We start from the raw sequence: 20,690 nt of genomic DNA on the forward strand, positions 1-20,690 counted from the left end.
GGGTAGCCTGCCGCGCGGGGGCGGGACCCCGAGGCGGGTGGGAGCCGGGCCAAGGCCTACGGCGGGGCCCGGTAGTTTGGCAAACCGGTGGGTTTTGCAGTGGTCCTGCCCCGGCGGCCTAGGAGGTGATCTCGGTTCTCCGTTGAAAAGCCCACCAGCGGACGCTTCTTGGAACTGACCGCCTCCGATTTGGAGACACCTTGGACATCTCTGGCTGGCTGGAGACTTAAAATCTTCAAGGAATGCCAGAAACGCGGGGTTTGTTTGTGAAGCCCAGAATGACAGGGGACCCTCTAGTGCCTGAGTCCTTACTGTCTAGTTCTGGACCAAACCTTAGGCTTTGAGGCTTACCCGGGGCTTGAGGAGGAAGGGTGAGCCCAGTGCACCTGCCCCAACCCTCAGTTTGGCAGTATTGGTGCTGGATTCCTCCCGGGTCCTTTCTCTAGATCCCCTGTATATCCCGACACGTGGAAGGTCTCAGAGGTGTCGAATAAAGGACGCTTAAGGGGGCTGGAGAGACGACTCAACTCGCTGCTCTTAGAGGACTAGACTTTGATTTCCAGCACCTACAACTGCTTGTAACCCCAGCTTCAGGGCATCCGATGCCGTCTGGCACATACACATGTGCACACACACGGCCATAAACGAAAATAAAGTTTAAGCGGGGGCGGGGCCACGGGCAGGGGACCTCTACAGTCCATCTCCCTGTACTAATAAGAGAACTAACTTTGCAGGGCTCCTATAGCCTCAAAACTTGTGTCCGGGTACTCGCCATGCGGGACCCACAGAAGTTAGAGCCTGAGAGCCTGGAGTGAATTGTATTTTAATGGAGACATCCTGCTCATAATTGCTTGGGCAAAAGCTTTATGCCGGAGCCGATGACACCGGAATTGGTAAAGCCAGTAGGGTATTCTTTTGTAGGGGAAACAGATTAGTCAGGGCATGGTGAAAATAGTGCCCCCGTGACGCTGAGCACGTTCTTTTAATATCCTGACTTAGTTTGCATGTGGCTGTCTGTGCACGTGCGGCGGTCAGAGGACGGGTTTGTGAGAGTCAGCTTTCTCGAGTTGTCAGGCTTGATGGCAGGCACCAACACCCTGCTGAGTTGTCTTCCTGGCTCCCATTTCCTACTCTGTAAAAGGGAGTTTAGACAATTTAACTGAGGTTTAAAGGAGTTTGTTGTTCTTGTAGAATCTCATCTGTCATAAGCACCTTGTAAATGTTAGCTGCAGTTTAAAATACAGTGAATATTTGTTTATTTAATTTTTGAGATCGGGTTTCTTTGTGCAGCCTTGGTTATCCTTAAACTCACTCTGTAGACCAGGCTGGCCTGGAACTCAGAGAGATCCACCTGCCTCTGCTTCCCTGAGTGCTGAGATTAAAGCCGTGTGCCACCAACCACCCGGCTACATTGAATATTATTAATATTAGTGAAAAAACAGGTTATCTAAAGCTGTAAAGAAACTTATTAGGTATAAACGTGATATAGTTGCCCAGCAAATATTCCCTAGCATTCGTGTGTGCCTGCTGTTGTCCCGGCTCTGAGAATAGTTATTAGTTTACATTGTAGGAAGGAAGCAGGGCCAGCACACCACTCAGGGGAAAGGAAGGTTAGGGCTACCCAAGCATGGTGGTTCAGGGCTGTAATCTGTCTCAGCCTCCTGGGAGGCTAAGTGAGAAGAATGCCACATTCAAGGCCTACCCGAGTTACAGAGTGACTTTAAGGCCAGCATGAACAGCTTAGCAATACTGTCCTCAATTGAAAAGAAAGTCTAGGGATGTAGCTTAGGGACAGGGTGCTTGTCTGGCTTATGCTAGGCCTTAGGTTCAATTTCTAGTAATGCAAAGAGGAAAAAAAAATATACAGAGTGGTTATGGAGTTGGAAAGACAATGTGAGACATGAATGCACAGAGAGGATATATTACAGGTGGATTGGAACTGGCTATATGTAGTGGAATGTCGGCTTGGGAGGCTAGCATATGAACAGCAACTAGACGAAGTAAGGCATTTGCCTGGAATCACTGGTTTTTGCTTGTTTTTTTTTTAAAGCTCTGCAATATACCGAACCTGAACTTGTACATTGGTGCTGTGAACACGATGAGGTAACTAATATTTATTGAGCACCCACCATGTGGGCAAAGATGGCTCTTTAGACCCCGCAGGCACCTTATAGGATGGATATTGTGGTTACAGCTGAGGAAACGGACACAGGCAGTTTAGTTTGCTCGGGGTCACACAGCTGAGGAGCCTGGAACCTGCTCCAGAGCCCATGCCTTTATCTGACTCCTGCTTTGCTGAGACGATGTGATGAGCTCAGCGTGAGTCAGAAAGCAGCCGGAGAGACCATAAGAAGTGCTGCCTCGTGTGGGCCATCATCACTGATTTTCAGCTGGTCTGAAAAGAGGCAGTGTGCCATAGTATTTAGTTTTCACCTCTGCTGAGCACAAAGAATGCAAAAGCAGTGGTAGGAAATAAAAGTGCCCACAGACTCACCTTCGCTTTCCACTCAAGTTAGAACCTGAGCAGCTGGAATTTATGACAGACTGCATTCCCCTGTCTCTGTCCTCTGTTGACTCCCCATTTCAAGCGTGCTAATGTTCACTTGCAGAAGTGGGGGCTTTGCCGTGGCTGTACGGACAGGTTCTACCAGGCCCTGATAATTCAAAAGGAAGTATGGCTTCAGAGGGTGGAGAGAAAAAAAAAAAAAAGCAACTCTCTGCTGAGAGAGTTTGGTTTGTGAACTACAGCTGACCTATCAACCCTTACCCTGGCAGATAAATCACCTGGTACAGAGAATCGTTTTCTTCTAAAAGGCAGCACTGCTGATTAAATGGACCAGGGTAGTTAAAAACAAAAGCAAAAGCTAATGAGACATCTCTGTGCAGCTGCTGTTGGTGGGAAGGAGGACAGGCCTAGTGGCCCATCAATAACCTTCCATGCTGCTAGACTGGACTTTCCAGCCTCATTGCTCTTTCCTGAGGGGCTTGAGCAAGAGAGGCCGGCTTTCCACGGTGTGAGCCTGAGCTCCCCTCGCATGCCAGGAACTTGTAGCTCAGAGCTTCCACCTCGTGAGTGTTCAGCGTGTGCTCTGTGCGGAGTTGACTTGTTTTGAGATTTCTTTGCCCTGGGGAACATTGGTGTTCCTCGGTTTCAGGGAGACGGGGTGAGCCCTCCTTTATCCTCCTGATTCATGACTCATATTCCACATCTGGATGAAAGGTTAACCTCCTCCCACCCACTGAATTTTAGATAGCCTGTCAATCAGGACACCTCTCTTCACTCATCTGCTGCTCTGTGCTTTTTTTTTTTTTTTTTTTTTTTCAAATAACGATTAAAACCAACATGTTTTTTGTTCATAGGTGTTTTGCCTATATGTTTGTCTGTGTGTGCCTGGTGCTAGAAGAGGAGGGTATAAACCCTAAAACTCGGGTTACAGAGGCTTGTGTGTAGCCATGTGGGTGCTGGAAACTAGACCCAGGTTCCTTGCAAGAGCAGCCAGTGCTCTTAATCACTGAGCCACCTCCCCAGTCCTCATGCTGGGTATGTATGTACTGACTAATTCTTGCCTTAAACTCCCAGAGCATGGCTGTAACTGGCCTGGTAGGACTAAGGATATTTGCATTTGTGTCTCTCCTGTTGGCTGTCATTGACTGTGGCCTCCAAGAAATTAGATTTTTTTCCTGGGAATCTCATGTTGTAAAAAGAAGGCTGAAGCCTGGAGACCCAAGCTTTCACACACTCATGGCAGCTTTGAGATCATCTGTCAGGAGAGCCAGGAACTGAGACAATCATGGGTCAGGGTTAGGCAGGACCGCACCTGGGCTGCAACTATGCTTGGAGGTGGTGAGGTTTCTGGGTCTTTCTGGCGTTCTTCTGTAATGTGACACTGAGTAAACCTCTCTCTTCTGCTTTTCACGGTTTGACTTTTTAATCGGCTTGCTGAGGATAAGTGGTCAAGTGTCTGGCTGGTTAGGAAGGCTAGAGCACAGGCCTTGACACTAATAACTGGTAACAAATCGTCTTTGAAAAGAACAAAAACTCAGCACCTTCATGGGTGAGCGCCTAATCTTACCTTGTCTGCCGAGCGCAGTGAGAAATGCTATAGTAGGAAGACAAGTGGGCCCTTATTTCTGCGGCTTACAAATGGTGTGGTTTTTTGCAAAGTGGGCAGATTCAGCAGTTAGGCAAGTAGTCTGCATCTGCAGAGCAGAACCTGGGAGGTCTTTTCCTGTTCAGGTCTAGAAATGACGGTTTGTTTTAGAGCTTGACATTTTCTGACCAGGGGAAAGTTTATGGGAAATTTGGTGATGCCTTATGAGGCCTCCCCGTCACAGCATTGCCTTTGTAAAGTTACTGTAAAGTGGGTAATTTCTGCATTCTTAAAATGCTTCAGCTTCTTCTGAAGGACCCTGGGTCATCTAGAATGCGTCTTGAACGAGCAGTTGCAGACTTCTTTGAACTGGACAGATCAGTGTATGCTTGCTTAGTTTGCCCGGGCACAGCTAGGTAGCACAGACTTCCCTGGATTTGGCCATCTTTCCCACTGCGTCTCAAGAATTGGAATTACAGGTGCGAGCACTAAGGTACAGCTCTGAGGGGAAAGGAATCCTGCCAGTCAGGGGCCAAGCAGTACCACAAAGTCCCGTCACACAACAAACCTCACACAGAGATAAGAGAGTGGCTGCCTTAGCTTGGGTGAGAAGCAGCAAAGAGCTGAGCTGGAGGTAGCCCTCCATAGGGTTTCTAGGTGGTGGAGTTTTCCAGGGTGGGAATTGGTGAGATTTCAGGTCCTGAGCTTGGGGCAAGCCCAGGGATTGGTGGGATTTCATGATCAGGATTTGGTGGGTTTTTGAGCTCAGGGATGACGGGTTTTCAAACCTGGAAGTGAGCTTGAACCTTTTATTCTACAGACACTAAGTCTCGCTCCGTCTGTATTGTCTTATCTCCAGAGTTAGCTCATGTTTCTCTAGTACTGTTCCAAGGACTTCACATATTTTAACTCTTTGATTCCTTATGATTTTTAAAAAATAAATCAGAGGTTTATAATGAGGCACAGAGAAGCCAGTTTGCTTATAGGAGATGATTCCCATTGGTTAGATGATTCCCTTTAGTTAGGACAAATGTTGCTAGAGTAGCAATAAAATGTCACTTCTGAGATGATGTTACAAAAAGGACCACAATTTCTCTTTTTCTGTCCATGGCTCTCAAACTCAGCTCCACTGCTCTTTCAAAATACTGTAAATTTGGTGATATAAAATAAAAAGCAGTTATCTCTCACAGTTGTGTAGGACTGGGAAGTCCCAGATCAAGGCATGCAGGTTAAGGGTTCAGTGGGGTCTGGTAGTTTTTCCCCTACTGTCTTTATGCTGTGAGACAGGAAGCATGCTCTCTGGGCACTCTTCATTAATTAATCTCTGCTATGACATCATCTAATGTGAATATGCCTTCATAGTAGAGGGTAGAGGTTCAGTGTGCTTTTGGGGGTATGCAAAAATTAGGTCCCCACTATTCTCTGAGCCTCCTTTGTCAGTGCAACCAGCTATGATCTTGAACATGACTACCCAAAGAGCTTCAGGGCCAGGAGCTGATGTCTCTGGTCACCAGCGATTGAGCACCCCTGTGAACAGTGAGTGAGCTTGGGAGTGGAGTCACAAGCTGAGCCTTGTGGTTACTGTAGCCCTTACTGACAATTGATTGCACTTGTGATACTAGAGAGCCCAGCTGAGCCGAACCTCAGAAAGTGAGGAAAAGCCTGTTTGCCAATTTCAACCACAGTTCCCAGATAAATTGTTACACCTAAGTGTGAAGTTACACCTATCTAAATTCACAGAATGTATATGTAAAAATAAATCCAAAATGCAAAGCTTCTACTCTGTCCCTATGAATGATTTTTATTATGTATGTAATTATGCAAATCTATGATTACAATTTGATGAATATTATACATAGTTGTAAACACAGAAACTGGCTACCAACAACACTAGAATAATTTAAAGTATAACTTTTAGAGATTTATTTTTCTTTTAGGTGCATGAATGATTTAAATTATGTGCACTCCTTGTGTGCCTGCTGCCTGAAGAGTCTTGAAGAGCACATCAGATTTCCTGGAACTATAGTTAGGGTGTTGTTAGCCACCAAGTGGGTGCTAGAAACTCAACCCAGGTCCTCTGCAAGAGCAACTAGTATTCATAGCCACTGAGCCATCTCTCTAGCTCCTAAAATTCATATTTTAAAATGGCAATTAAATGTGCTTGAAGATGTGATTGAATGCAGTCATTATTTAGATTGGAAACAGTTTCAATGTCTAGCAACAGAAAAATGAACTCTAGAGACCAACAAAAAGCCATCCTTCAAAATGTTGTGCAATTTAAAAAGGTTTCTAAAACTAATCGTTGCATGAAGATAAGTCCCCAGACCCCGTATGTTCCCAATTATGTAAAAGGAACCACACAAAACCAAAGTACTGTCTCATCATGAAAACATGGAAAGGTCTTAAAGACAGTAAAGGATGACACAGAGAGTGAATGACACAGAGGGACTTTTACTTTCTGTCTCTATGGTCCCGTATTTTCTCTCCTTGTGCCATGAGAATTTTATGCATGGTTTTTATGTTCCTACAAAAAGTTGACCTTGCTTTCTGGAATCATTTAGCGTAGGATTCATTTAGCCGTGGGGCTGATACAAAAATGGTGATGCAACATCAGCCAGCCAGAAGAGGTGGGACCTTCACTTCCGTGGTTTTTGGGTATGGGAAGTGACTTGCTAAACTCTCTAGATTTTGTGTGTGTGTGTGGACGGGTGCGTCTGTAGATGTACGCATGTGCCACATGTTTGTAGATAGTCACAGGGATCAGGAAAGGACACCAGATACCCTGGAACTAGTGTTCCATTCGACAGTGCGCTGCCTAATGTGGATGCTGTGATGTGAACTAGGCTCCTCTAGAAGAGCAGCAAGTGCTCTTACCTGCTCAGCTTTCTCTCCAGTACCTGAACTTGGTGCTTTGACAAGAGTTATTCAGGGACAGTAAGCTGGCTCAGTAGGTAAAAACACTTGATGAACAAGAGTGAAAACCAGAGCTCAGTACCTAGAACCCACTTAAAGGTGGAAGTCCACTGAAATTGTCAAGGTTAGGCTCATCTGTGCACACAACACACACACACACACACACCCCGCCACCACCGATGCTGCCACTGCCATCAAAGTTAAAATTCAAAGACAGAATGACAATAAAACTTGGAACACTGGAGCGGGGAGGGCTAGGGGAGAAAGAGAGAGGGAGAGCACTAAGATAAAGGGCTTGTGGCCCAAGAAAGGCAGAAATTCAGCCCCAGGCAGAGGTGAGAGTAGAGGTATGGGCCAAGTTGTGGTCATTGGTCAGATGAATAAATGCAAAGATAGTCAGTGTCAAAGCTTGCCTTCCTAGGGAGATAATTGCTTAGAGAGGCAACAATATTAAGAATAGCTAACTCTGAGTTCATTCATCAGTGCACATTACATTTAACTCTTCTGGGAACTGTTTGTACTGCTATTCCATTTTACAGTTAATTGAAGCAAGGATCAAGAGTTTAGTACTTGATAGCAGCCACATAGCTGGGAAAGGGCAGAGTCCTAACTGGCTGTAGGCTGTATTAATGCCAGTCTGTACTTCAGGTATTCAGCTCTCTTGCCAGGAATGCTTTGGAAAATCTAATGCAGTGTAACAAAAGCCCTCTTAAGAGTTAGGGAAGACAGGAGGCTGAAACAGCACTTCCTGGATAAGCATGAAGAATATAGCAGGAATAGAAATGGGATGAGCAAAGAATAGGGTAGAGGTGCAGTGCCAAGAGGGTACACCATCTTCGTCATGGGGCTTCTTAAGCTGACCTGTTTGGAGACGTGTGTTAGTCTATGTCATCTCCATTGTGTGTACTGGATAAGTGTGTGTGCTCTCATGGATCACACCCGTGTATGCACATGTGTAGGCCAGAGGAGGACTGCAGGTACCTTCTATTGCTGTCTGCCATACTCCTTTGAGACAGTCTCACACTGAACTGTTTTGGCCAGCTAGGTTAAATGGTCAGTGAGCTCCTGAGATCTGTTTCCACACCCCTACCCAGTGTTGGAGCTGCATACACTCTCAGCCATGCCTGGCTTCTTACAGAGGAGCTGGGGGTCCAAACACAGGTTCTCATCCTTGTACAGCAAATGCTCTTACGGACTCCCCCAAAACTCTTGAGGTTGTTGCATGTCAGGCACCTGGATGAGGACTGGTCTTAGATTCCTGTCCTCAGGTCGTCTGAAAAGTGAAGGAAGGCAGAGAGAGAGTCCTCAGCACTGCAGGCCTGTGTTTGAAGCAGGGTTCCCCAGCAGGCTCCTTCATGTTGGATCACTGAGAACTAGCAACAATTGACATGACCTTGAGGTCTCCAAAACACATTCATTTCCTTTGGTTATCAGTTTCATCACATTAACAACCCGTTACAGGCCATCATTGAGTCAGAAGGAAAGATGATACTAAAAGGGAGTCTCTGACTCCGTACTAGCTGATTTTTAACATTGGTTCATCTGGCTGTTCTTATTGTAGAAATTCATAGAAGGCAGAGAAGCTTGTGCCTGTATCTTTCTCCCAGAGTTTGCAGGTTCCCACAAATGCAATGTTTCTCCATATTCTTGGATTTAATGGATGGCCCAATTACTGTCCCTCTGTTCCTGCTGGGACTCTGGAGTTTCCTTTCTCTCTCTTAGCCCTGCCTCTGTATGGTCCTGAATATGTGGCACTGCCCACCATCCTGCTGCATCTGCCTTTACCAGGCTCTTCCTGCACAAGTGACCCGTGCTTTGCTTCCCGCCACCTTCACTAGCTTCTCCACCGATTCCAGAACACACCACATAACCGCAGCAAATGAGTAATGGGTGCCATGTGTTCTGGCTGGAATGCAGTTTGCCCCATCTGAAACTCTGAAGATCTATTGTCACTGCAGCCGTGTTAGTGGTGGGGGCACTTTGGGAGGTGCCTGGGTCATTGAGAGGGACTGATATTCTTTAGGGCCCGGAGGCAGTTTCTGTCAAGTCTGCCCCTCGTGTGCTCCTCTTCCACAGTCTGCTGCCTTTCTGCCTTTCTGTACATGAACCCTCCGCAGACACTGAGCAGATTCTCACACTAGGTTCTTAGATCCCCTGGCTTCCAGACCTAGGAGCCAAAATCAACTCTCAGCCTTTTAAATAACCTAGTCTCAGGAACAATTATCCTTTGCAAGCATCTATAGGAAATGGGTTTCAAGATTCCGCTCCAACCCCATAACCAAATCCATGTTCAAGTCTTGAATGTAAACTTGAGCAGTGTTTTCATATAACCCACACACCTCCATGTAGTTTTAGTAATCTGTGGATTACCATGTTGCCTGATACAGTGCAAATGCTGTGCTGTTCTGATAGTGTGGTTGTTACACTGTATTGCACAGGGATTAATGACCACCAATGAAAAGGTCTATGCATGTTCAGCATAGATTCTTTTCCCCTCAAACACTCCCAATTCACAGTTAGTTGAACCACAGATCTAGGACCTGTGAGAGCAGAATGCTGACTGTATTCTACTACAGTCACAAGTCATTAACTCTGCAGTTAGTAGTGAGTGAGACACAAGCATTTGTACTATTAGAACGTTCACTGTGTGAAAAAGTAAATGTTTTCTTTGTGCTGGTCTTGGGTCAGGTCGGCTGTATCTTCTATTGTTTGCACAGTATGGAACCTATTTTAGGCAGATTTTGGGATGTCTTGCCTGGAAAACTTGGGAACGCAGTGCCAGCAGGCCTATGAACCTAGAATCAGGTGCCTGGAAGCTTCAGTAAGCAGGCATCTAATGCTTTCCAATTCTTCCTCATGAATAATTTACTGGATTCTTTCTGCAAAACTGGTTCTTTCCACTTCCCACAACACAAGGTCAAAAGCTGGTAGCCTTCAGATTTTGAGTTAGAGCTTTCTACAGCTCTGGAAGGACAAGGCATTTTAGATCTTAGGTTCAGGTTCAAGTCTCAGGAGAGATCTTTTGCTTGGCCAGCCTAGGCCAGGTGACTATTCCCAGTACAGTCAGCAAAGGCTGGGCTGGACAGCCTCTTTGTGCAAATATTGGTTCCATGTTGGTAGCTTAAAAAAATTCTAATGAGGGAGAGGCTGGTCTGGTCTGATGTTCCAAAAGCTGTTGTATGTATTTTAAGAAAAGACCTTTTAAGAAAAGCTCCTCACCCCTGAGAAAATTAAGTAGTGAGTTGTGATTAGTACAAACAAATATGAAATATTTGGGGGTTTTTTGTGGGAGTAATTTTGTAATTTAACATAGAAATATTGATCTTGGCTTTAAAGAAACATACAGGAATGAGTTTTGGGAAGCATATGTACTTCAAATGAGAATACAGAGATTCTTTAGGCCCACCACAAAGATGTAGCAGATGGGCAGCCTAGGCTTCTTCATGTGGGTCCTCTAGTAAGGGAAGTGGGGACCACACCAGACATGGGCCCACTTGCCAGCTTTTTGATCAACTGCCCCAGCAGGACTGCCTTGACATGCCATAGGGGAAGAGGACACTTTCAGTCCTGATGCAACTTGATGAGCTGCGGTGGAGGAAAAGGGGAGGAGGGAGGAACTCGGAGGAGAGGAGGGGTAGAGCCACACAAGGATTTAAAGTGAAAAAAAAAAAGAATACAGAGGTTCTTAAAAAGAATGAGTAAAGGTAGTCAAGACTACGCAGGGTACATATAATTTGAGTGATTGAGATTAGGTATTTACATAGGTTACCTGTCCGGTTGCTGTGTCAAAATGCCTGACAAAGGAGCTGAAGGAAGGAAAGGTTTGTTTTGGCTCAGCTGGGAAGCACACTGCAGTGTGTGCTTGGGTTTAGCTCTCGCTTTTCTTGTCCTGCACCCGAAGAAAGACTGATGCTCTTTACATCTAGAGTAGATCTTCTCACCTCATGTGACCTATTCTAGATAACTCTTCACAGGAATGCTCAGAGATTTATTTTCGTGGCGATTCAAAATCTCATCTGGTTGATAATAGAGAGTAATCATGACACAGGGAAGGATGAACTTTCAACTGAAAGGAAGTAAACACAAAAATACACAAGTTTAGATTTGATCCACTAATGGCAGGAAATTAAAGCAGAAACTGGGTGTGTTCTGGAGTCGTGTAGCTTTGGGTTTGATCTTTGGCTTAAGACTATCATTTGGGAATTGCTAGTAATAGAACTGTTGTGTGGTGGACTTCTGTGGTGGTTGTTGCTGCTGCTGGTGTACATGCATGCATGTGTGTGTGTATGTGTATCCAATATTCACCTCACATTTGCTAAATGCTCCCAAGTATCACTTTAGGGAACCACTCTGGTTTCAGTAAGACTGACTTCACAGCAGGAGATTAGACACATCGCCCAAACAGGGGCTACCCACACAACACCTACGTGCATGAAGACATCTCCATCTGTTTGAAACTGTTGCAGTTCATATACTAATTATGACACATAGAGTGCGAGTGGAGGCTTCTTTGCATATGATGGTTTGTGTACTACCCAAACTGCCCAATCAGGTAGAACAATCTACCTAGCCACAGATAAGAGGAATTAAAATTCCTCCACCAGGTAAATGGGATGTAATCACACCACACAAAAGGTTTGTCTCAGAGTAGTGTTGACACTGAGGGAAAAAGAGCTAAGGGGAAGAAAACCAACTCATGAAGTATGTGGGGCCCTTGATCCAACCATACCTGAAGCTATAGAATTACCCCTGGGCTTTTATCAATCATGTAATCAAACATTGTTGAGATGGTTTTCTATGGCTTCCTCTTGCTCTTGTTCATGTTGTTGAGCAGGACAAGAACACAGGCCCCTCAGTACTGTCTACTTGAGGCATTTCACCTGGCAAGCAATTGTGAGGAGTGCGATGGTGCCTTCCTCCAAAAGAAAAAGCAAACTTTTTTTTTTGTTTTGAAATACAGATTTACACATTTTTATTTTTTTATTGAAAATAAGTTATTTTAATACTGTTAGGGTTATTTTTATAAAACTGATTATTTCTTAGTTTCTTCTTTAAGTCTGTCTTATTCTGATTGCTCATAGACGATATATAAATATATATACAGATATATGTGTATATATATGTATCTGTATATATATCCTCTTTATATATATGTACATATATAACTGAAATTGTCATTGAAAAATATTTGTATGCTAAGAGGAACAAACTCAGATGGAACCCGGAAGCACTGCGTCATTGTGTCTTCCTCCATTTTCAAAATAGAAAATAATCTTCTTTAATTTCTACAGCTCTCCATAAGGACTTTACTTTCTTAGATCTAGTGTTCCTTCTAGACCTTATCAGTCCAGATGCTTGAGGCTTCTCAGTCTGTCTCTATCTCCTGTTTCCAGGGAGAGCCTTCTTTTCTGCCTTCCTCACTGGATCCTGACACTTCCCCCACCCTGGGAAGTTACTGGGTCCACTAGTGTTTTCTCCTCTGACCTGTACTAGTCAGGCCAGCAAAAGCCCCTTTCTAAAAGGTATTTAGCTTCCTGCCTTGACTAGGAAAGTTTGGCTTTGAGAAGCCTGCTGTGTTGAAGAGCCACTTTTAGCAAAGGTTAAAAGAACCTCTCTGGGGTTTGTACCAGTTTTTTGTTTTTCTGCTTCTGGCTGGGCTGGAGACCTTGCTGCTCTGCTGGGAAAGGGGTGGGGGAAGGGGAGGAGGGAGTGGGGAGAGTGGGGGGTGGGGTGGGGAGGGAAGTTATTAGGATGCTTCCAGCTCCTGCCTTAGAAACTGTGGTTGCTCTCTAGATGAACAGAACCAAGAAACTGCTCATTAGTTTTACTTTCTATGTAAGTTCGGGCTCCACTTGATATGCCAACATGCTATGGTTATTTTTATAAAACTGTGTTTCTCAGTTTCTCTTTTAATCCTACCACACAAATAGTTGAGACTCTTTTATATTTGTTTAATATGTTAGGCCCACCATGAGCCTAATATCCAGAAGGGATGACGAGAACTCAGGAGAAGGATCTCATCGATGCAAAATCGCAAGAGGTTTATTTTAACCATTTTGCTATGGGGTCACCCCTGCCGGTCAGCAAAGAGTGGCATTGGGAGACAAAGGCCTTGGGTTTTTAAAGGACAAGGCATGGGATTTTTTAGCGGTTGCAGTCTTGGCAATTCAGGATTTGATAAGGAAGCTATAAAGTAAGATAATTGTTTAGTATTAGGTGCTCAAGCTTGGCCAGTCCTGCCAAGTGTAGATGCGGCTGCAATAAAAGATGGGGGTGGTTAGCTCATCCTTGAAGATCGGGGCTGGAGGCTTTTGGCCGGAGGTCAGAGGCCACTTAGAAGAAGAACTGAGGCCATCTGGGTTGGTTGCTAAGAAACACTATCTCGAAGACAAGGGTCTGGTCATTGTTTTTGCTGAGTGAAGGTCATTGCTTGCTCCCTTTTTCATATCTGTCCTCACAGATGGCCAGGGTCAGATTCCTTCGTTCTCTGGAAAGGTACTACGAGGCTTTAGCTTAACCTGGGCCTAAAACTCAAAACTATAGGCTTTAGAAGACATATAGGTTACAAAGTTAGTCTGATCCTTTCAAATAATAAGTTTCACAACATAATAACTGAGCAGTTATTACTCTATTTATAACCCTCTAAGCTAATTTGGTTTCCTCCCAGTACACACATCCCAGGGATACTTGCACTTTGTAGCTTTCCTGTTTCAGCTCTTTCTCCCTGTCCCTCCTGGACATCTCCCATGGCTGAATCTCTTACTTCCTCTTCTAGCTCCTCCCGTCCTGGCTGGCAGGAAGTCCATCCCTGTTCTTTATCCTGCTCTGTGACTGGTTGTGAGCTGCTTTATTGGCATATCAGGAAGCAGTTGGGGAGCAGTATTTACACAACATGGAGACAGGAGATTCTCAGAACAAGGATTGCCGCCAGATATGGGGAGTATAGAAATCAACATTTGATTACACAATAAACTTTTGCTTACATAATATAACACATTTGATCATGATTTCATATCTCTTATCTCCTTCCAGATCTTCCCCACCTAACTTTTTATTGCTTGCTACACATGTGAAATGAGATGGGTTTTATAAGCTAAGTACACCGCAGCTGCAATGAAGACTACTGTATGAACGTATCAGTGTGGGCCGTTTGCAGGACTCAGGATGGCCTCACGTGAAAGTGTGCTGATGCAAGGCTGCTTTATGTCATGAGTAGCAAAGTCACTGGTAATTGACTTATCAGCACCATTAAAATAGTTTGACTCCCTCCTTAGCTTGTAAGCATGGTGTAATTAAATACCAGAACTGGCAACTCTTTACCTACTTCTGTTTTGTTTTTGTTTTAAGATTTATTTTGCGTGTACGCTGCTGCCTTTGAAAATTAGGAGTCAGATCTCTGGAACTAGAGTTACGGGTGGTTGTGAGACACCCTGTGGGTGCTGGGAACTGCAATGGGCTTGTTGACTGTTGGAGTCTGTGTTAAGCCATAACCACAGCCCTTTCAGCTTCCATTTTGTTTCTAAGGTGAAATTAAGTTCAAAGTTTTAAACTTCTAACCTTGCTTTCTAGAAGTAGTTGTTTATAGCTGACAGCAACAAACCCTGCCAAGGAGGCAAGTTACTTACACCCACAGATCCTGCCAGAGGGTGGAGCCGACTTTATACTTTGATACTTTGTATGATCCAATAGTGTCGTAATTCCTACTTTGTTATCTACACACTAGGCTACACTCTGGCTGCACCCTTGTTATTTATACAGCTGGTTGCACTGGGGCTGTGCTTTGGAAGACCCTCACTTACCTCACCTAGAATCAATCAGCTTAAAGATTAGCTAAGAATATTTTGTCTAGTTAGCCAAAAACACAATATTGCTTTGTATGGTTAGCCAAATGTGTTACTGCCCTCCACATGTCTTTTGCGTTTGGTTCTTTCTATGAAAACGCTACTGTGACTTGTAGAGGTCACAGTTAGGCTCCCGAGTCCTCACTGTGGCCCTGAAAAGACTTTCTAATAAACCATCAATATCTAGCCGAGACCAGTGTCTGAGTGGTTTGTGTGCCACTTCTTTGGCTGGAACAGAGGTCCTCTGCAAGAACAACATGGGCTTTTAACTGAGGAGCCTACTCTCTAGCACTCATTTTTGTTTCTTAGGCAGTGAAAAATTGAGTTTTGTTTTTTTCTTTCTTACAACAGACAGATTCTAACAAATGATCTCTGAGATGGTGCATGTGAAAAGTGTCCATGCTAGGTTCTCAAGTGCATTTGGCTCCTAACGGACTATTTTATTAAATAGCTGCATTGAGGTTTAATTGACATAAAATTGGTAAAAGTAATATTTAAAGTGTACAATTGGGTAATTTTCACACTGGTGACACAATTGAGTCGATAGTTGCAATTTAATCTCAGGTTTTTAGCTTTTTTTTTTTTTTGAGTCAGGGTCTTATTAGATCAGGATCGTCTCACACTGAGAGACATCTGTGTCTGTTTCCTGGGTGCTGGGATTAAAGCTCTGTGCCGATGCACCTGTCATAATGGGACTGTTCAAGTAAACATAATAGGAGGGGTGGACACCCTCCACCACCACGTCAGCACTCAGCCATTTTTCTTTCATCTACCACTGTCCTACATTTTAATTTCCCTAGAATATTTTAAAGTAAATTCTGAATATGACATTGCTTTACATGTGAATACTTCAGCCTATGTCTTTAACATAGCCTATGTCTTTAACTTGCTTTTTACATCAATGTGACCACAGTAGCAGTATCAGCTCAAAACAAAAAAAACAAAACACAAAAAACCAGAACCCCCCCCAAACCCCACAATAATGATTTCAAAATATCATCTTTTTAAAAAAAGTCAGTCTCTGGTATCGGCTGCAAAAAATGTCTTCCATTTTAAAAAAATCAAATCAAGGTTCAAGCAAAGTATGCTGATTATATCTGATTGATAAGTCCCTTAATCTTTTAATCAGCTGCTGGAGAGCTGTTGGTCAGAGCACTTGCTGCTATTGCAGAGGACTTGGGTTTGGTTCCCAGCATCCCTATGGCGGCTCACAATCATTCATAATTCCAGTTTATGGAATCCTGTACCCTCTTCTGGCTTCTGAGGGCACCAGATGTATGCATGTCACTTACATACACTCAGTAGATTTAAAAAAAAAAGAATATTTTAATTTATTAACATTTCCCCCCTTTAACTCTTCCTTACCATTTCTTCCTGTGGTACTGGGGGTTGAACCCAGGGCTTTGAGCGTGCTAGGCTTGCATTTTACCTGTAAGATATATCTCCACCCCTTTTAATTAATCATTATTTTAAATGAAATGTATCTGTGTCACCCAGAATGACTTCATTTTATTTTAGTCTCCTATGTCACCATTCCCATCCCTACCCTGCCCTCTTACTACTTATCTGTTGAAGACACTGAATCCTCTTTGTAGAATCTCACAAATCCTAGCTGATGGAGGCAGGCAGTTCTTTATTTCTAATATTTCCACAAAATCAGGGGTCAAGTCATCAACAGTGCTCTCTGCATGGCAGCTGCTAGCCACGTGAGCCCACCAACATGGTCTCAACTGAAATGTGCTAAAGGTAAAAAAAAAAAAATGTGTGCTACGTACTATGTTATGAAAAAGAATGCAGAAAATTTTGCTACTATTATAAGTGCTGCTTTTATATGAAAGGATATCTCAGACAGACTAGCCAGGGATATATTTTAAAATTAAATTTGCTTCTTCAGTTTCGCTTTGGTGATGTGGTCACTGATAAAGCCACAATTACATATGTGACTTGTGTTAAAGTCCCTTCCTCTCTGCTGCTGTCCACTGGGTTTCCTCTGGGGTGGTGTGGGTTCTTGCATCATATCTGGGGTGTATAGTGAGTGCCCTGGTGCCTTCTGATTATGGTGATAAGATTGCTCACATGAGGATGAGAAAGGCCGGGCCTTCTGGGCACGGGCCCGGCAGCTCCAGCCAAAATATTGATAGTTCTCTACTGAGTAGCAGCGTCTTCAAAGAAAATCCACCATCACTCAAGGTTATGCTCTGTGCATGAGGGAGCAAGACACAAAGTAACGCTGAGCACACCCTGAAACCATTGTTCCAAATGTAAATCCCTATTGTGATCTCTGTGGGTGGCTGCTGCTTCTCCACACCCTCCAGCCTTAGTCCCAACCCCTCCCTTCTGCTTTCCAGGTGACAATTAGAAGTCCCCTTGAGGTACACACACTTGATCCCAGAACTTGGGAGGCAGAGCCAGGCAGATCTGTGAGTTCAAGGACAGCCAGAGTTACATAGAGAGACCCGGTTTCAAAAACAAAACAAAACAAGCCTCTCCCCCAAACCTCAACAACAATAACAAACAAACACCTTACTAATGAGGTAAATAGGTAAAACATCTGATGATAGAATCCTTCATTTTCTGATGAAGCACAGCTCTCTTTCCCTGAACTACAGCCCAAGCCTTAAATGAATTAGCCCTTTTTAATGCCCCAGGGACTCTTTCGTTGAATGCTGTCCCTTTCCCAGTGCAATAGGAATACCACCCTGATTACAGGTGTCTCCCTGGAGGAGCAGCAGAGGCTCGGATCGATTGTGGTCTCCTCTTTCATTATAATGTCTATTAAGATTTTAAAGTAGGGATACAATTCAGTGTAATTAGGTAGACGGAGAATTATGTAGTCAGTAGCCATCTCTGACCCTTACAAAACTGGATATATAGTTCGAACAGTTACTGAAGCCTCTTTGCAACAGACCTAAGCCCATTAGTTTGTTGTATCAGTTTTCAAAGTATGTTCCAAAGTAAGAAATAGACTACAGAATGGGAGGTTTAAACAGTAATCTCTTAATGTCCCATGGTTCTAGATGGGAGAAGCCATCTTCTAACAAAAGCTAGAAGAGCTGTGTCCTGCGAGCACCTGTCCACCAGCTTCTGATAGTTAGCTTGAGGTCTGCCTCTTGGTTTCCACTAACTCCTTTATTCCCATCTGGTATCTGCTTTCTCTCTGTTTCTCCTTTTATATGACACTAGTCATATCAGATTGAAACCCTTCTGAATGGCCTCATCAAAACTAGATTACCTCTGTAAATACCCTATATTCAAATCCTATATTCTGAAATACTGGTTGTTAAGGCTTCAACAAAGGACTACATGGGGACACAATTCAGCTCCTAATTTATAAGCATTAGAATCTTTGTGGTTGATGTCAGTGGCCATCATTCTCAGAGACAAGTGATACTTCCTAATGATCTTTCTATACATATTTATGTATTTTTATCTTTTTTTGAGAAGGCCACACAAGCTTATTAGAAGGGTCCATACACCTACTTCATCTAGTAGCAGGTGCGCTAGCTCCTTGTCAGCCACAGTTAGAGCTGCGGAAGTGGCAGTCCACCTTCACCTGGGGTAGCCCAAAGCACAGCCGCACACACTACAGGAGCGTCTTCAGGCCGATCTTAATGACACTAGCCAGCACCGACACCTTACTGAATTCCACAGGACTGAACAGACCTCTCGTTTGGAGAACACCTTCTGAATATTGCTCAAGAAGTTGGTGTCCATTGGAGCTCTGGCAGTGTGGCTAGTTGGATAGCAGCCCTGCTGCCGGGAGCTGCTGTATACAGAGAAGGTCCAGCTGCTCCAGCTGCTGGGCCTTTTAGACACCCTCTGCATATAGGAGTTCCACTGCACATCAATAGCTGTGCTCTCCACAACACGCTTCATGACAGCACATCACGCACATTCCGGGGCTCCAGAGCACTGAGCCAGTCTGGTGTCTCCAACATAGCATCTGCGGGATATGACTAGGCCCTGTACCTTCACAGAGTGAGTCAGCAGCCGTCTTGCTGTCTCTCTGGCCTCTGCAGACAGTGTACTCGCAGGTGTAAGGGGAGACTGATCCTGCATGGGAAACTGTCCATCAGTGAGTGAGGATCCAGGAAACGGCAAGAGAGCAGCAGGAGCAGGGCAGGTAGTGTGGCACCTTCATTTTCTCCAGGAAGCTCTGGGCTGTCTGGTACTTGGAGCAGATGAACCCCACAATGAGGCCCTCACGGACCCCTGGCTGCAGAACTCACCCCTCAAGTATGGCTTATTGTAGAAGGACACCTCCTTGCCTGTGAAATGATGCACCGAGAGGTCTTAATTATGGCTCAGGATGGAGCTGGCCACGTTTGCCAACAACTCAGAGAAGCTGGGGCCCTCCTCCCTAGCCAGGTGAGGTGTGGCCAGGGCCTGACGAACTTCTGTCAGGCAGCTCTGGAAGGCTGCCTGCAGACCCTGCAGATGCTGGCTCGGCTGCTCCAGGGCCACTATCTCCACCGGTGCAGAGTAGCAACCGCCTACCTTCTGCATGAATGCTTCTCTGCACCAGCAGGGCCCGGAGCGGCAAACAGCTCCAACTGGCAGAGGCGACCCATAAAGCCATTGCCTCCGAGGACAGTGAACTCTAACAGGTCTGGCTCGGGAGAGGAGGACGCCAGCTCAGTCTCCAGGCTGCTCAGTTCTTCCTCTAGCCAACCCTAAGCCTCCTCTACCATTTGCTGGGAACTCCTCGCACAGATCCTTGGCCGGCTCACCCAGGGCCAGCAGCAGCTCCCCGCGCTCGGGGTAGCCGAGGAGCCTTCCCTGAAGTTCTGCCGCAGCCGTGGGGCCACGTGGGCTGTGATGACCTGGAAGTCATCCTGGATGGTGTGGAAGGAGGGCGGTGCTGGTGGTGCTGTAGCACGGCCCTGGCACGACCCTGGTATTTGCCCATAGGCACCCAGCTCCACACACTTGGTGAGGGCAGCTCAAAAGCGAAATGCAGTTTCCGCAGCGGGCTTGGTGATGCGTTCTTGTTAGTCCTACAGTGTGGCGCTGATACATGCGCTGAAGTTGGCGGTCAGTGCCATGTTGATGGCCAGCAGGTCCATCTTGTCTTCCATCTTTTGGAAGTCGTTCTTTATCTTCCGAATGGTGTCTGTAGCTGAGATTAATTTACTGTAGTTCTCTTAGACCATGGTCTGCATGCCGCTTGTCTAAAGCCCGGATCTAGCCCCACCATGTCCATCTCACTGTCCATCAGCTGGGCCAGAGGGCACTCTCTACAAAGCTTGTCCACATAAACTTCCGGGTCAAAATGCACCCCATTTAGATTTATTGGGTCCAGAGGGTCCGGTCCCGAGGAGTAACCCCCACTGCTTCCCTCTCGGAGAGGAAGGCGGTAATAAAGCTTCAGCATCCTATTAGACTTCTGCCAGCGCTCCGGAGGATCCACTTCAAGTTCTTCAGGGAAGTCCCCTGGCCTGGACTCTAGGTCAGACACCACAGCTGCCATGGCTGTCATAGCTTCAAACTCAACAGAAGGGGGTGAGGCTGGGGAGAGCTAGATATTTTATCTTTTTTTTTCTTTATATGTTTTTTTTTTTTCAATGCAGTTTATTCAGGAACCTTGAACAATCCTCGGACCCTGGGGAAAGCCAGCCCACAGCTTAAATAGATATTTTATCTTTAATGAGAGTCTTCAGTCAATTTCCTGCACTCAAATAAACACTTCTGGCGTGTGAACGTTTCCTAGGGAGAACAAGCATATTTTCCCACTTATAGAATACCAAGGAGAGACAAAGTAATGATTCTACTTAAGTCAAGCTTGGTGAATCAGTGGGCTTACTGGGATTCCTTGGATGAGCTTAGGCGAGGGGCTGCTCATGGG

At 45.1% G+C, this 20,690-nt stretch overlaps 1 pseudogene; it reads right to left on the minus strand.

The window, feature by feature from the left end:
• Window positions 1-56: 56 nt before the first annotated feature.
• On the minus strand, window positions 57-20,324 carry LOC110554790 (vacuolar protein sorting-associated protein 51 homolog; annotated as a pseudogene).
• Window positions 20,325-20,690: the final 366 nt, after the last annotated feature.

The sequence above is a fragment of the Meriones unguiculatus genome, chromosome 2 (assembly GCF_030254825.1).
Source record: "Meriones unguiculatus strain TT.TT164.6M chromosome 2, Bangor_MerUng_6.1, whole genome shotgun sequence".
In the NCBI taxonomy this organism is placed as follows: Eukaryota; Metazoa; Chordata; class Mammalia; order Rodentia; family Muridae; genus Meriones; species Meriones unguiculatus.